We start from the raw sequence: 15,442 nt of genomic DNA, 5'->3' as shown, positions 1-15,442 counted from the left end.
GATGGTATTTGGTAGTAAGACTGATTCTGAACTTGTACAGTATGAAGGGATAATGACTGGGCCCAATCTTTGTCAAGTCCTTGAACTTATAAGCAAGGGTACTTAGAGCCTTTTATTCACAATTTTAGGGTTACAGGAATCTCATGTGACATACTGTTAAATCGTAGGAATAGAAACCATTGATTGAGAACTCACCCTGTGTCAGTCACTGAGATAAGTGCCACAACATTTTATCTTATGTAATGTCCCCAGCAACCTTATGAGGTCAGTATTCACATTATCCCATTCATGCAGATGAGGAAGTGTGGCCCAAAGAGGTTAAGTTCCAGTGGGGAAAGGGAGGCCCCAAGGTCAGCCGTGGACAAGCCTCTCAGTCTGCTGATTTGAAGGCCTCCTGCTTTCCTACTGCTCACTGTTGCCCACACTTCTAACCACCTGCTTGAGTACTAGAAAGCATTATGGTGTTTAAAGAAATAATGTCGTTTTAATGCTTTTTCTTTTCCTTTTGAAGACGATTGAGTGCCTTAAGGCTCCTCCCAATGAAAATAACATCAGCAGTTGGAAAGCCCCGTAGGTGCATCTCCACCCCTTCCCAGTGACTAAAGCTGGTTTTGGACCCGGGAGGGTGTATGCACCTGTCCTCAAAGCGTTTCAGCAGCTCAGGTCCTGCCCTGGCCTGCCTCTTAGGGAGCCACAGAGAGCCTTTGTTCCAGGGCACAGACAGCAGATGCCTGAGGGCGGAGGCTACAGGCCCGAGTGAGCCAGGTGGAGATGCTGCTGGTGTGAGGCACAGCCCCTGGACAAGGCCTCCTTGCCCCCTCGGTGCTCCCAAAAGTTGGACCCATCCGTTTGCTCCTGGAGACTTGCCAGAGTCCTGTGAGCTTGGGCCTTACCCTGCCCTGGGTGCTTTTCAAGATCCCTTCAACCCCTCCCCAACCCACACACCACCTGTCAAGGCCATCTGTAAACCTGTCCCTGTGAGGAAGTAAGGCCTTTATCCCTGGGAGTTTGAGAACACCTGGCCCTGAGCCCATCTTCCTGTACTGGAGAAGCGGAAGTCCGGAGCTATGGCTTATCCTCTCTCGTTCACCAAATGTTTGCTGGACACATGCTATATTCCAGACACAGCATTAGGCACTGGAGTGCACAGAGAGTCCAGCCAGTCATAAAGAACTAGCCTTTATTCCAATTAATAAGAGAGCTGTGCTAATGGTATGTACAGAGTCCAATGGCGCCCAAAGAAAGGTAGTGATCAGCTCTGCCTGGGGCAGTCAAGGGGGCTTCAGAGAGGCAGTGATGTTTCCCCTGGGTTTTACAGAATGCAGAGGTGTTCAGCAGACCAAAGGAAGGTGCAGAGAAATCTAGACATGAGATGGGGCATTGGTAATATAATGGGGCCAAATCTTGCAGATTGGAGAAACAGAGGCAGGAAGACCCTTCCAGATGCCTCTGAGAAGGAGTGTGTGCTTTTAAAGTGAAATCGGTTGCTGACTTGATGAGCTCAGACCTGGGTTTCCTGCTCTGATGTCCACAGATGTAGATGCTGAGTTTCTTTCATCCTGAGTCAGAAAGCAAGAGGTCTCTCTGGACCTTTCGCATAAAAGCAACAAGTGGGTCTTTTCTGTTTCTTCCTACCCACATCACCTGAGTGGCAGTGCACATGGGACTGCTGCTGCTCCTCACCAGAAGGGGCCTGTGGGCTCTGCTCCCACCCCCTTGAGCCACTCCCTTGTGGAGAGAGTCATTGACAGCATGGGGGGCAATACACAGCAGGGCTGCAAGAGTCAGGTGGAAAGTTACATAGTGAATGTAGGTTGCGGAGAGGGCCCAGCTGGAGGAATAATGCCACACAACCCACGGTCCCCAATCAGCTGGGCGAGCCTTACACCACCCACCGTGGCTTAAGGCGATTGAATAGGGATCCTGCAACTCTGCGGTCAGAGGCAACCCTCCCTTTGGCTCCGAGTCCCTTCCTCCCTACAAAGCAGGTTTCTTTGTGTTAGATTATTCCAGTGCTTGTGCCTTTGTAAATCAGGCCTGTGGTTTCTCTTAAATAATGTTGAAAGAAAATAACTCTCCTATTTATTCTACCCTTTGTGCCACATTCCCTATAGCATCTATGCAGATTAGTCCCAGCTAATGGGAACAAAGAGATCAGTCGGAACCCAGAGAGTCAAGGCAATCCGGTTTCTGATGGGAACTGGAATACAGCTGGGTACTTTGTTCTTCAGTTTACATGGGGCGGCCACCAGAGGAGAAAAGAGAGCAGGATTCCTGTGTTGGTTTAGACACAAGCTAGCCACTGTCTCCTTGGATAAGTCAACTCTCTCTAGGTCTATATTATTTCAGCGAGTGTGAGGATAGTTGATCAGATGCAAAGCAATACTCTTTCCAAAGCCTTGGGAAATGTCACGAGGGAAACATTTTTGTGGGCTGGCAGAACGACATTTTGTTTTTAGGCTTCCAGTGGAGCCAGTGTCTCAGGCCCCAGGAAACAGACAGATGACATTTAGAACTCTGGAAGGAACACAATTCTAGCTATTTTGGATACTGTCTGTTCATGACCACCCATAGCATAAACTGGGTGGCTTTCAACCCCAAACAGATCCTTCACCACTCTTTGAGTTTCGTGTTCTGAAAAGAAAATTAAACAGTCCAAATGCCCATCAACTGGAGAATGGATAAACACTGTGGTACAGCCATATGATGGGATAGTTGCCGGCAATATAAAGAAATCAATGATACGTGCTCTAACGTGGATGAGCCTTAAATACATTACGCTAAGTGAAGTTGTAAAGGACTACATCATTCATGATTCCATTTATTTAAATGTCCAGAGAAGGCAAATCTGTGGAAACAGAAAGCAGATGAGTGGTTGCCTGGGGACAGTGCAGGAGTGAGATGTGTATGAGCCTGAGGACTCTTTTCAGGGTAATGGATATAGTTTAAAACTAGGATGTTACTAAAAATCATTGTCTATTTAATTTTTTGGATGTGAATTATACCTCAATGGAAAGACTGTTTCTTTAAAAAAATCAGATAGAAGCTCCCCATTGAGTTTTCTCTAACATGAGGTTATTCATGGCTGGCTTCCTTCTTGACCCTGTGCGTGGCACAGGGGGGATGGGCAGCAGCCCTGGCTTCCTTCAGCGGCCCCTGTGCTGAGTTCTGAGGAGGCCGCAGGTAGAGTCACTCTGTTTTCTGAGCCAAAGAGGGAAGGATGAGCCAGGCAGTGTCCTGGGTGCTGTGCCCTCATTTCCTTATTTATTCTTCATTTATTTATCCTAACAACCTGGTGCGAGAGGTGCAGCACCCATCCACCCATTTTAAAGATGAAACTGGGGCTCAGAGTTGAATCTTGTGAATAGTCAGTCAGTCTATAAATGCAAGACTGTGGGGATTTAAACTCAGGTCTTTCTGGCTCCCCAAAACAGTGTGTTTATGGGCCATTGTGCTCTTTGACAAGTAAAAAGATGTTTTAGGGAATAATGCAACAAACCATTATGCAGAATAAATGCCTCAAGGACCACGGCAGGCAGAGAATGCGACGAAGCTGGCCCCTGGTCCACCATGGGCTGGGCTGGTAGGTTATGAGGATGCTGACGTGGATACGCCAACCTTTTGCAGCCAACAACCTCTGAGCCTGGATATGCTGATTTGCAAGTTCCTCCCTTCTTTGTTTTGCTTGTAGGGTTTAAAAAATGTATTATGGAATGTTTGACACATTCCATAACAAAAGAATACTTACAGAAGAAGGTTAAAGAGTACTTACATGACCACCAGCTAGCTTACTAAAACATTGTCTGGCGTGCCTTTCAATTCACCACACATGATGAGTATACAAGCAAGCCAAGTTCTGCAGTGTCCATGCTTCAAGGCAGGAAAAACCTAGATTCAAATCCCAGCTCCAGCAGTTATTACCTTGGGAGATCATAAAACCTCCCTAAGCTGCGTCCCTTAAGTAAGAGAGGAGTGGTAATATTCACTTTCCAGGTTGTAGGGGTTGAATGAGATTGCTCCCAGAAAGCTTAACCCAAGACATGCTAATTAGTAGTATTTCTTGTCATAAATAAGTTTTGGCCCTAGCCGGTTTGGCTCAGTGGGATGGGAGGCCTCTTCAACTGGTCCTTGGAGCAAACTCTATTTCTTTATCAGCAGCCGCTTCCCCAGCCTGCCGCTAACCTGGGGGGAAAGCGTTCCCTATGCGGTGAGGCTTCCCTTCCTCCAGCCCCACTCCCTCAGCTTAGGGTCAAAGCAAAGCAGAGGGAGCCCCCAAAGTTCTTCCTTCTCCCTCAGTGTCCCTTGAGACCCTGGCTGTTGCATCTGGTGTTAAAGGCCCTGCACACAAGAAGAGATTGCCCTGGGAGAAACAAGCTCACACCCACAGCCTCTGCCTGTGAATAAGTATGTCATTCCTTCTCTGCAGCTCTTTATTCATGTCTTGAGTCAAATGCATTTTAACATCTGAAAAACTCCATCTGGAATAAAAATTGTCTTATCTCCACACTGCGCTCTAATTTCTTTTAATAGAGGAGAGTTCTTGCATGAGTTCTTCATAGAAGTAAGTCCTGTAGCCTATCCCCCCATTCATTCCAAATTGAGGTTGTTTATTTAGCGGACAAGAGAGACCCAGAGCCACATGTGGGAGGGCAGGGTGACCAGGTAGAGCAGTGTGAGGACTTGGGAGTGAGGCAGCAGCCACTTGGCAACTAAGGTGGCTAGAAGTGCAGAACACGGACTTGGCAGTGCCCTGCAAAGATCAGTCAGTTTTCCCCGGTGCCGGAGGGCTTCTGTGTCCCCGATCATCGCCCAGCCCCTGGAACAAGCATGGGCTTGCTGGGGACGCTTACCTTTTTGGCTCCGCCCTTACTGAGAGTTTCCACCTGGCACTTGCAGGCATCCAGTTGCAACTTGCCTCATGTATCCACTCTAATGCCAGCAGGAAAATAAAATAATTTCTTTGTGGTTTAGGCCTGGTTTTAATTGACTGTGATACCAATGACACAAGTGTTCAGGAAATCTGTCATATCCTAGACCTAGAGGAATGCCACTCAGGTGAGGGCTGAGGCAGCCCACTGGGTCAGAGCAAGAAAGGACTCCTCCTCTAACTGCTCTCTCTGTTGTCCCGCAGAAATCAGGAATGGAAACCTCAAGGCCATCCTAGGCCTCTTCTTCAGCCTCTCCCGGTACAAGCAGCAGCAGCAGCAGCCCCAGAAGCAGCACCTCTCCTCGCCACTGCCGCCAGCTGTGTCCCAGGCGGCTGGGGCCCCCTTCCAGTGCCAGGCTGGCACTCCTCAGCAACAGGTGCCAGCCACTCCCCAAGCCCTGTGCCAGCCTCACCAGCCAGCACCACATCAGCAGTCAAAAGCACAAGCCGAAATGCAGTCCAGGTGGGGGCTCCTTGCCAACTGATAATTCTGTTTTTCCAGGGCTCCTCCTTCCCACCGACCAAATTCTAGCCTGTGCTGCACGTAGTATTTATGTGAGCTTCTTCCTGCTTAGAACTACTGATAGTTAGTGAGGAGTTAGCTCGACCTTGAGACGGAGGCGGCCTCCTGGGCCTGGTGGTGACGTGTACTGTTTTAAAGTCAGAATCGCCAGCAGCCAAAGCTAAGTAGCTGCTCCTACTTTAACTCTGGCCCATGACACACTCGCTTGTCTGCAGTAAACAGCCCCTAAAATAGACTTCAAACTTCTCTTGCGTGTTTGCCTACACGCTGGGTGTTCAGTGTTATATGTATAAGTAATTTTCCCGGTTGGAGGCCATAGTTCTCCAGCAGATAGCTCTGCTTTGCCAGGAGAGACATGCCAGGAACGAAGAAGAAAGATGGCCTTAGCAACAGCCCTTTCCTGGGGGCCAGCATCCCTTCTGGGAGCAGTTCCCATGGAATGTGCTGGGTTTTGTTGACCCTAGAGTGGTAGTACTCATGTCAGCTGTGGCCCTTTGCTCTGTAGGACTAGGGCTCGGATTTTAGAGACTGATGCTTGCCAGTGGGACTCACCGTAGAGTGACATACAAGCTGAGGGTCAGGGGAGTTTCCGCATAGGGTGTTACAGTGGGAAAAGTTGGGCTGAGCCAACTCAGCCAAGGGTTCACAAGCCTGAGTGAGGGCGGTGAGGGATGGAAAAATGACAAGACAGAGAGAATAAGCTGGGACTGGGTGGATTTTCCTGTGCCTGGCTGAGGCCACAGAGAGAGATCCAGAGGCAAGCTGAGCCTTTATTTTATAGCCAGAGGTAAAGAAGGTAGTGGTCACCATGGTTATACCGTTCTTGTGAGTTTCACTTGTTTTGGCAGCACTTGCTGCACCTCCCACAGCCCATTAGCTACCTAGGAAGGATCTGGAAAGCGTCATAAGGTCAAGCCTAATTATGCTAAGAGGACTGTGCCCTCTAAGCCAGGACTTGTTTGTGGCTTTGCCAACAGGTCAGTCCGAGGCTTAACCCTATAGCCGCGCCCTACAAAAAGTGCATTCCTAAGCAGTTCTGCAAATCACCTTGTGGAGCATTTGTTTTAATGGCAGGAAAAAAAAAAGATTAGGAGTTAGAAAGTTTTTAACTCATAGTAAAGTTAGAGAAAAGTCCTCTAATGATTGTTGTTTTTAAGTTGTAAACCTTTATCAAACCTCAATGTCACCAGTCAAATTGATTACTTGGTGTCATTTAGTTTGTGCTAAAGAGCACAGGCCTTTGCTTCCAGGCCCCAGTACCAGCATTCATAAGCACAGGGCTTTCCGCACCTTTCACACACAGCAGGTACCTCACAGATGGTTTCATGCTCCCATGAGAAGTGCTGGTTCCCAATTGTGCTGTTAAAACCAGCAGTGCTGGATGTGATGGACATCAGGCCCCCTCATGAATTATCTAATTGTGTCCAATTCACGTTATGGAGATTTGTGAGCTAGCAGAGATGCCTGGACTCCCAAGGAGGACTAGCCAGCCAGGCAACCAGCCTCTGCACCCTGCCCTGGGGGCCATTCTCAGATCAGAGATTCCTAGCTGAGTTGGATGACCGCGTAAGCAGGACTGATTCTGCAGTGTGCTTATTACCTGGGTGATGACTTGCTGGGGGAAGGGTCCTATGGGAGAAGAAATTGGGAAATAATTTGGGTTAAGTTGTCATACTGTTATTGAAGTTCTCAGATCCTTGAATCTGCAACATACCTTTATTTAGTTAGTATTTGAATGACTTCTGTGTGCCAGCCACTGTTCCAAGCACTTGGGAGGTCAAGGGTGAGTGAGATAGCCAGGGTGCCTGCTCTCTACATTCTATGGGAGGAAGCAGGCACATAAATGGGGGAAGAAAAATATCAGATGGTGGTGTTACAACAAGATGATTGGATTCAGACAGACTGGGTCAGTAACTTTGGTTAGGTTGATAGGAGGGTCTCTCTGAGGTCATGACACCGAAGTTGAAATATGATTGGCAAGGAGTGAGCCACGCAGAGCATGGGTGTAGAATAGATCAGGCAGAGGGAGCAGCTGGCGCAAAGGCCCTGCGATAGGAGAAGCTTGGCAGGTGGAGGAGCAGAAAGGAGACTGGTGTGGCTGGAGTGCAGTGGGTGCTGGGAGGTGGGAAGTTAAAGGTGGCAGAGGCCTGCCACTGTTCATATGGAGGACGTGTGACTGGTGGCCCCTGGAATTGAGCAGTGCTATGGCCCTGAGGATGGGTCACACAGTGCTGGCTAAGCTGGGCAAGAAGTTTATACTTCATTCTAAAGGGGGGCAGGAAGCTACGGGAGAGTCTTGAGCAGAAGAGAGACTTGACTTGATTCGAAGTGTTTAAAAAAGCCACCTTGCTTATCTTTGGAGAATAAGGTTGCAGGGGGAAGAAGTGGGGGAGGCCACCCATCATGGGGAGTAAGAATAGGAGGAAATGGTTTCTGTGGTGTCTGGATGATAGTGGCTGGGGTCAAGGTGTTGGGACACATAAAGAGATGGACCAACTCATCATATTTTGGAGGCTGAGCCAACGGGACCACAGATAGAGTGACTATGGAGCGAGTGAGGGAAGATTCACAGATAAAGCCTAGATTTCTGGCTTGAGCATCGAGGGAAATGGTGGCACTGATTGGGATGAGGAAGCTGGAGAGAGGGACATGTGTGCTCTGTGAATCTCCAGAAAAGGGCATAGGAAGCATTCCTCAAACGTGGCCACAGAACTCTTATTTCATAATGCATCTCACGGCCTAGGGTTCCAAGGCACACGGCTGGGGAAACACTGGGCTTGTGTCACCTGGCCAGCCTGAGGCAGCCATTTCCATGGTAGGCGTTTGTTTTCTTAAAAGAACCAGATGTTCCAGTTAGGTCACCCACCTCCCAGGAAGAAAAAACATCCTACTATTAATAAATGCTTTGCCTAGTGACGAGCCAAACTCACTGAAGCCAGGTTTTCATATCCATTTATTGCAGAGGGTTCCTGCCATCATGGTGGTGACAGGGGCTGGTCTTGGAGTTGCTGTCCTTCCTCGCTCACCCTTTGTCCTTTCCCAATTGAGTTACTTCTGCATATGACTGGTTTCATCGTTATATACTGATACTTCCTCTAATCTTCTTTTCCAGTCCTAGGGACATGGCAGCCCATGCGAGCCCTCTGGCTATAAGTGTAAAAAATAGTAAAATTGCTTCATTGGCTCAGTTCCATTGTCTTACTCTCCCCAAATTCTGCCTGTAGTAACCAAAATCCCAGGGGTAATGGCTTGAGTCCCTGATCATCAATGTCATATGTGAGCCCCCAATGCTAGATTTCTATTGGTCCCGTGTTCGAATTTTGCCACATATGAACATGCCTACATACTGTACCCCTTTGATAAGAAATACTAAAACTAGGCAACTTTTCCATGATGTTTGCGAAGAGGAGTTGTTTAAGCTGGCCAAGGACATATGCAACGTTAGCAGGAAGGAATCAGAGCAAGGTTTCCAATGATGGCCGCATGGGGACACTTTTGCCTTTCTACCACAGCTCTTCTCATTATTCTGTGTGGTGGCTGAGGACTCGATCCACATTCTACCTCTCAAAGCTCCTCTATAGTCTAGAGGCCAGGAGAGGAGCCTGGTACCCAGGGCTTGCTTCTCTCTCCATCTGTGTCTACCTTGCATAGTATCAGTATTCAGCTGTTTAGGGAAAATCCAGAAAATTCCCCCCTCCCTCCTTTCCTTCTTTCCTTCCTCCTTTCCTTCCTTCCTTCCTTCTTTCCTTCCTTCCTTCCTTCCTTCCTTCCTTCCTTCCTTCCTTCCTTCCTTCCTTCCTTCCTTTTTGTCTGTTCTCTTCTGTCTCTCCCTTCACTTCAGAAGGGAGTCTAGAAAGTATTCTTCAAACTTGGCCACAGAACTCTCCTTAATTGATAGAGCCAACATTGTATTTCTAATGGCACCAACATTGTATTTCTCACCTCAGTTCCTTTTAGGAACATGGATTCAAGAAAGGTAAGTATTTCCATCTTTCATAAGGCAGTACATAAGTTTAACTTTTCCTTTTACTAATCCCAACCAAGATTCTTCAGATGTACAAATGTATGGCCCATAGGCCAAAACTTCGTACACTCATAATACTTTAAATGATCATTTTTACACCAATGAGAGCAAAAGTTTTCAAGGTCGGCAAAACTTGCAAACATCTATACCCTTTTTTGGCGGCGGCGGGGGGGGGGGGGGAAACTTTATGGGACATTCAGGACATTCAGGACATTCGTCGGAAAAGCCTGTGAAGTAGAAGCATCTAACCACTTTAGAAAAGTGTAAAGTTTGTTTTTTTGTTTTTTGTTTTGTTTTTTTTACCTGTCAGAGACCCCTTGCTTTAACATCTCATTGTGAGAAAAGTGCCTTATCATGACTGGTAGCAGAGAAAGGTATTTGGTGTTTAAAAGAGAAAAGAAGAAGAAAGAAAACCTCAAAAGTTTTTTGGTAATTTTGGTAGCAGTTTCTTCACATTGGAAATTCATGGAATCAGGAAAGTTAGACCTAGAAAGAAAGTTGCATATTGTGGGAAACGCGGGCTGTGGAAAGACCCAGAGCATTGCATTATCCTAAGACTGCCGTCCTTTATTTGTGTCTAATGTATCTTCTCTCCCCTCACTCAGCTCTTCCACTTTTTTCTTTTCCCATCATGCAGTGCATCATCCAAGGATTCATCTCAAAGCAAAATCATCCGCTTCACTCTGGGTCAGAAAAAGATCTCTAGGTTAGACTTCCTCTGTGTCCTGCAAAGCATGGTTTCAACCCAACCCACTGTTTCCTTTGTTCCTGCTATGTTTCCTGTTGGCCCCTCTCCCCACTTCATGTTTGCAGTTCAAGAAAACCAAACATGCTTTGGCTAATGTTGGGAGAGTTCTGAGAGTGGGTGTGGGGTCATTGGGGTATGTGTGTGTATGTGTGTATGTGTGTGAAGGGGTGGGGTCGGGAGGGACAGAGTGTAAGTGAGCTTGAGTGTGTAATGTTTCTGCATTTCATTGGTTTGGGCTGATTGCTTGATCATCAAAATCCATTCTGATGTAGGGAGAGGCGAGTGTCAAGGTGGTTTTTGCAGTGGTTTTATGATGAGTTTGGCTCCCTGCTCTGTCCTGACCCTGATCCCACCTGACCTGCATCTCATTTGTGTGTGTTGTGCTCTTTGTTGTTGTTAAAACTACTAATGTGCAATTGGTTTTCTTTTGAGTTACAAAGACCTGAAGCATGACTCCAACTGGTCAGAGGAGACAAAGCAATAAGGCAGCTGTATCTCGTTTTTGATTCTGGATGCCCTGTGTACCATGGAGATAGCACCTCGTTCTTCTGAAATAACAAGTGGGCTTGCTCATTAGCTAGTTCTCTGGACTCAGTGCTTGGTGTCCTATCATTGCATCCTTAAATCTGGATGCAGGGAAGGGCCTGTGGAGGGAACTGGTACAGGAGGGAAGGGTTTCCATGTAGTCCTGCCTTTGACCACTGTTACCGTCTCTCGGCACCCCTGGTGAGCACCAGGTATTTGGGCTCATTCTACCTGCGGGAGGCAGAGAAACATAGTGGCTTCTTTTCATTTCAACTGAGAGAAAGCTCATGCTCACCGCTGCCTGTGGTGCCCAGGCCGATCATTTACTCTCCATGACCCGTGTTTCCTTATTGGTGACGTGGGATAGTCCTGCCTCACGGTGCGCTGTGGTTTACAGAGTCATTTCTAACCTTTAACACTTGGATGCAGTCAGTGCACCATAGCTAGCAGATATGTTGATGCTGGTGTTTGGGGTCGACCTGGGGTAGGTAAGGCAACCAGGCCACTTCCAGCATGTCCCACGGAGCTGATCTCTTACAGAGAGGAATCTGGGCTGCTAGAAGTTCGGCCCGGCTGCTGAAAAGCAGATGCCATGGAGATGAGAGATTTAGCATTTAATCATCTTGTCTAGCAAAAAGCATCTCTGATGATGACCCCCGGTTTCCCCCCGGCCCCGAGCATGTGCACACAAGCTGCCATCCTTCCTGGGAGGGCCATCTTGTGCTCCCAGCCTTTGAAGTGGTTTTGAGGGGAAGAACAGCTTTCTTCTCATCAGCACGTACAGCGCGAGGAATCGGGATGCACTCGCAGGTTACGTGACAGGAACCCTAGCTTTACCGCCCTGCCTGCTGGGCTCTGCACATGTTGCAGAAATTGACCACGGCTCCGATAGCAGCAGGGTCTTTCTTCCGCCTCTTTGTTCCATCACTTCCTTTACACTTAATTTTTTTTTTTGTAAAAAAGCCACATGTGAATGTTTGAAAGAACCCATCTGTATCCTCTGTCACTTCGGACCTGTGTTTGGACATGGAATGATCATGAGGTTTGGAGTTACTCTTCCCAAGGAGCTGCTGGAACCTTCTGGCACTATAACCGCTGTGGGGAGTAAATGACACAGGGTTGGCTGGCCATGCTCCTCTCTCTTAGCTTCGTGTCAGCGAGGCAGGCACCCTGGCAGCATCTGCTGGGATACCTGCAGCTGTTCCACAGGAGTGAGACCCAGCTCTTAAGCACAGAGGGAATCTAACGTGCAGACAGCAGCTGCTTCCGGGCTGGGGCCTGGTAGGAGTTGTCCTGGCGCATAAGGATGCTCACAGTAATGAATTTCAAAATGCTAGCAAGGCTCAGGCTCCCGTCACTGTGAACTAGAAGACAGTGATTCGCCGGAGCTCCAGTGGCGCAATCGGTTAGCGCGCGGTACTTATAAGACAGTGATTCCACTCCGCTCTCAGACTCCATAATTAATGCCTCATTGCTGGGGGGCAGGACAAAGTCCAGGATCCCTACTGACATACTCTGGCCCCGCCTGCTTCTCCAGCCTCACTTCCGCCCACTCTTTTCCCCAACACACAGCAGACCTTTCTTTTTTTTTTTTTAACATATTTTTATTGATTTCAGAGAGGAAAGGAGAGGAAGAGAGAGATAGAAACATCAATGATGAGAGAGAATCATTGATTGGCTCCCTCTTGCACACCCCCTACTGGGGATCGAGCCCATAACCTGGGCATGTGCCCTTGACCAGAATCGAACCTGGGACCCTTCAGTCCACAGGCCAACGCTCTATCCACTGAGCCAAACTGGCTAGGGCCCGACCTTTCTTTCCTCTCCTTTTTACAGGCATCGCTCTGCATAACACCTCTGCCTCTCACCATGACTCCCTACCTTCTTGCCCTCTACTCACATTCCCAGTCCAGGTGCCACATCTTCTCTCGGGTTGCTTTTGTTTGGAACCTTTCCTAGCCATCCACCAACCTCTAAGGTTATCATTTTCCTTTGAAGTTGCTTCTGAACTTTGTATATTCTTTTATCAATATACGTGTAATTTAGATGTCAGCTGTGGCCAATTAACTCCTTAAGGTCTGGACAAGATGGAGCTAGAACCCTGTCTTAGTCTGTTGGGCTACTATAACAAAATGCCACAGACTGAGTAGCGTATAGACAACAGAAATGTATTGGTCACAGTCCCGGCATCTGGACGTCCAAGAGCAGGACACCAGCAAGGTGGATTCTGGTGAAAGCCCTCTCCTGGGTTGCAGACTGCTGACTGCTCCCTGTGTCCTCATGTAGTGAAAGGGGCAAGTTAGTTCTCTGGATCCTCTTTGATAAAGGCATGATGTCATTCATGAGGGCTCCACCTAGTGACCTAATCACCTCCTCCCAAAGGCCCCAGGTCCTAATAACATCACATTGGTCAGTAGATTTCAACAGATGAATTTTGGGGAACACAAACAATCAGACCATAGCAACCCCCTTCTTCAATTCGTAGAAAGTCTAATACCCTCCCTGTGATTGCTCAGGTATCTTAGGTTCTCACGGTCACCTTTGGCTTTAAAAGCCTGTATTTGAAGTCGCGGACTGATAATTCGGTCTGAGGTAATTTGGTTTGTAAATGGACTCAAACGCAAAGAATGTTTAGGTTCCCTCGGGGGTAATCCATCTAAGCCCTTTTCTGTACTTTCCATTCACCACACCTTCATTCGTGGCTTGTGTGTGTGAGGTGGGCGTCGCTAAACATTTCAGAGGTGGCTTTAAAAGCCTGTATTTGAAGTCGCGGACTGATAATTCGGTCTGAGGTAATTTGGTTTGTAAATGGACTCAAACCCAAAGAATGTTTAGGTTCCCTCGGGGGTAATCCATCTAAGCCCTTTTCTGTACTTTCCATTCACCACACCTTCATTCGTGGCTTGTGTGTGTGAGGTGGGTGTTGCTAAACATTTCAGAGGTGGAGGAGGCTTATTTTGGAGCAGCAACTGTCCAAACCCATTCACAGCCGAACCCAAGTTGTAAAGCTCATTGTTGACATCGATTTCCTCTGAAGAAATTATAAGGTCTTCATCCCATTTTTCCAGTTGCTCAAGCTCAGGGAGCTGTCCTGACTAGGGTGCAGTGGCGATGGGGGCAGACGGTGACACATTGGCCTGAGCTTTGTGGCTTTCTATGGCTAACTATGTGCCAACCATCCTTGATTTGCTATATCAGCTGCCCTCGAGGCCTTCAAAACCTCCTTCTCCATGTCTCACTACCCTTAGCACAACTCTGCAGCCATTCGAAGGGTATGCCGCTCCCATCAAAGGGGTGCCTGTAGGCCCTGACTCAGTGAAGAGCACCTGGCGATGAACACCACCCACCCCTGTCCCATGGAAAAACCAAAGCTGTCTTTGTTATCCAAAGCCAGGAATGCTTCGCTCTGGGGAGTGGGGCCCACAGATGGGACAGAGGTATCCCATGTATAAGGTCTCAGTCAGTCACAGACACTTGATGAAGCAGATTCTCTTCTGGAATGTCCCCTAGGGAGATGGCAAGTCCTGCCTGCCCAAGCCTATCCTGCTCGTTGGAAATGTTGATCTCGGACTCTTTACGATGATTTTTGTCTAGCTCTCTTCTGATACTTTAACCCAGACTCCTCTATTTCCTTAATTTGTCTGATCCTTTTTTGGATCAGCATGTGTCCTTTATGGCAATGCCCAATTCCTTTATGAATCTGGATGCTCGTCTGGAAAGATGGGTCTCGGGAAACCAACATGCATTGAGTCCTGGCAACAGGCTGGACAGTAAATCCCATTGCAAGCTTACAACTATTCCCATCGGGTAGTTTATTATTATTCCAAAGTTACAGACACGAAACACAAATCTCAGAGAGGTTAAAAGACTGGTCCGATGTCATGCGGATGGAGCAAGCCCATGTTCTATCTGTTCTCCATGCTGCCTCACAGAGGACCAGACTGCCTACCTAACTCCAGGTTGTACCCATCCCATCCAATACTTTGATTTCCTGCCTCTCCAAAGGCCCTGTGCTGACATGAAAAACCTGCAGTTCAGCCCCAGGTTAGGGCAGTGCGGGCTCCCCAACAATTCTGAAAGGAAAGCACCTTTTCCCTCCTCGCTGCTTTTTGCTTCCCTGCTCTTTGCAAATTCCACACTGGAGTAGAATGCTGTGACCCGTGGTACCCAGCACCACTTAATATCATTGCTGTGTCATCATCTTGGAACAAGTGATGGCCTATCTGGGCATAAAGACTCCTCCAGAGTCCAGCCCAGAGGAGCCCATGTCTGTACCTACAGAAGCTCTACCTTTGGCTGTGTCTACTCTGCACTGACGTGGGGGACTTGCAGGATGCTGCTTGCATTGGAAGCAGAACCAAGAGCTACCAAGGCCTCATTGCTGGACCCCCTCGATCAGTTGTGCTGGCCACATCTGGTTCCCAAGCACAGGCACTGGCACTGCTGGTCTTGCACCCTACTCCGGGCCTGTCTTTATGGGTGAATATCTTCTCCAAACAAGAGAGGGAAAATGAACAGGGGCAAGCCCTCCTAGTGCAGTGGGAAGTGATGTGTCTGGGGGAAGAGCTCAGCCCCTTCCTTCTCTCCCAGCTCCCAGTCAGGGCACTGGGCCAGCTTCTTAACTGTACAAATTTATAGTCCTCTCACACCAGCTCATGTTCTCTGTTTACCCCCAGCCATCTTTCTTGCTTGGCC

The sequence above is a fragment of the Myotis davidii genome, unplaced genomic scaffold, assembly GCF_000327345.1.
Source record: "Myotis davidii unplaced genomic scaffold, ASM32734v1 scaffold330, whole genome shotgun sequence".
NCBI lineage: Eukaryota > Metazoa > Chordata > Mammalia > Chiroptera > Vespertilionidae > Myotis > Myotis davidii.
The sequence above is the reverse complement of the archived record's forward strand: the minus strand, read 5'-3'. Positions refer to the sequence as shown.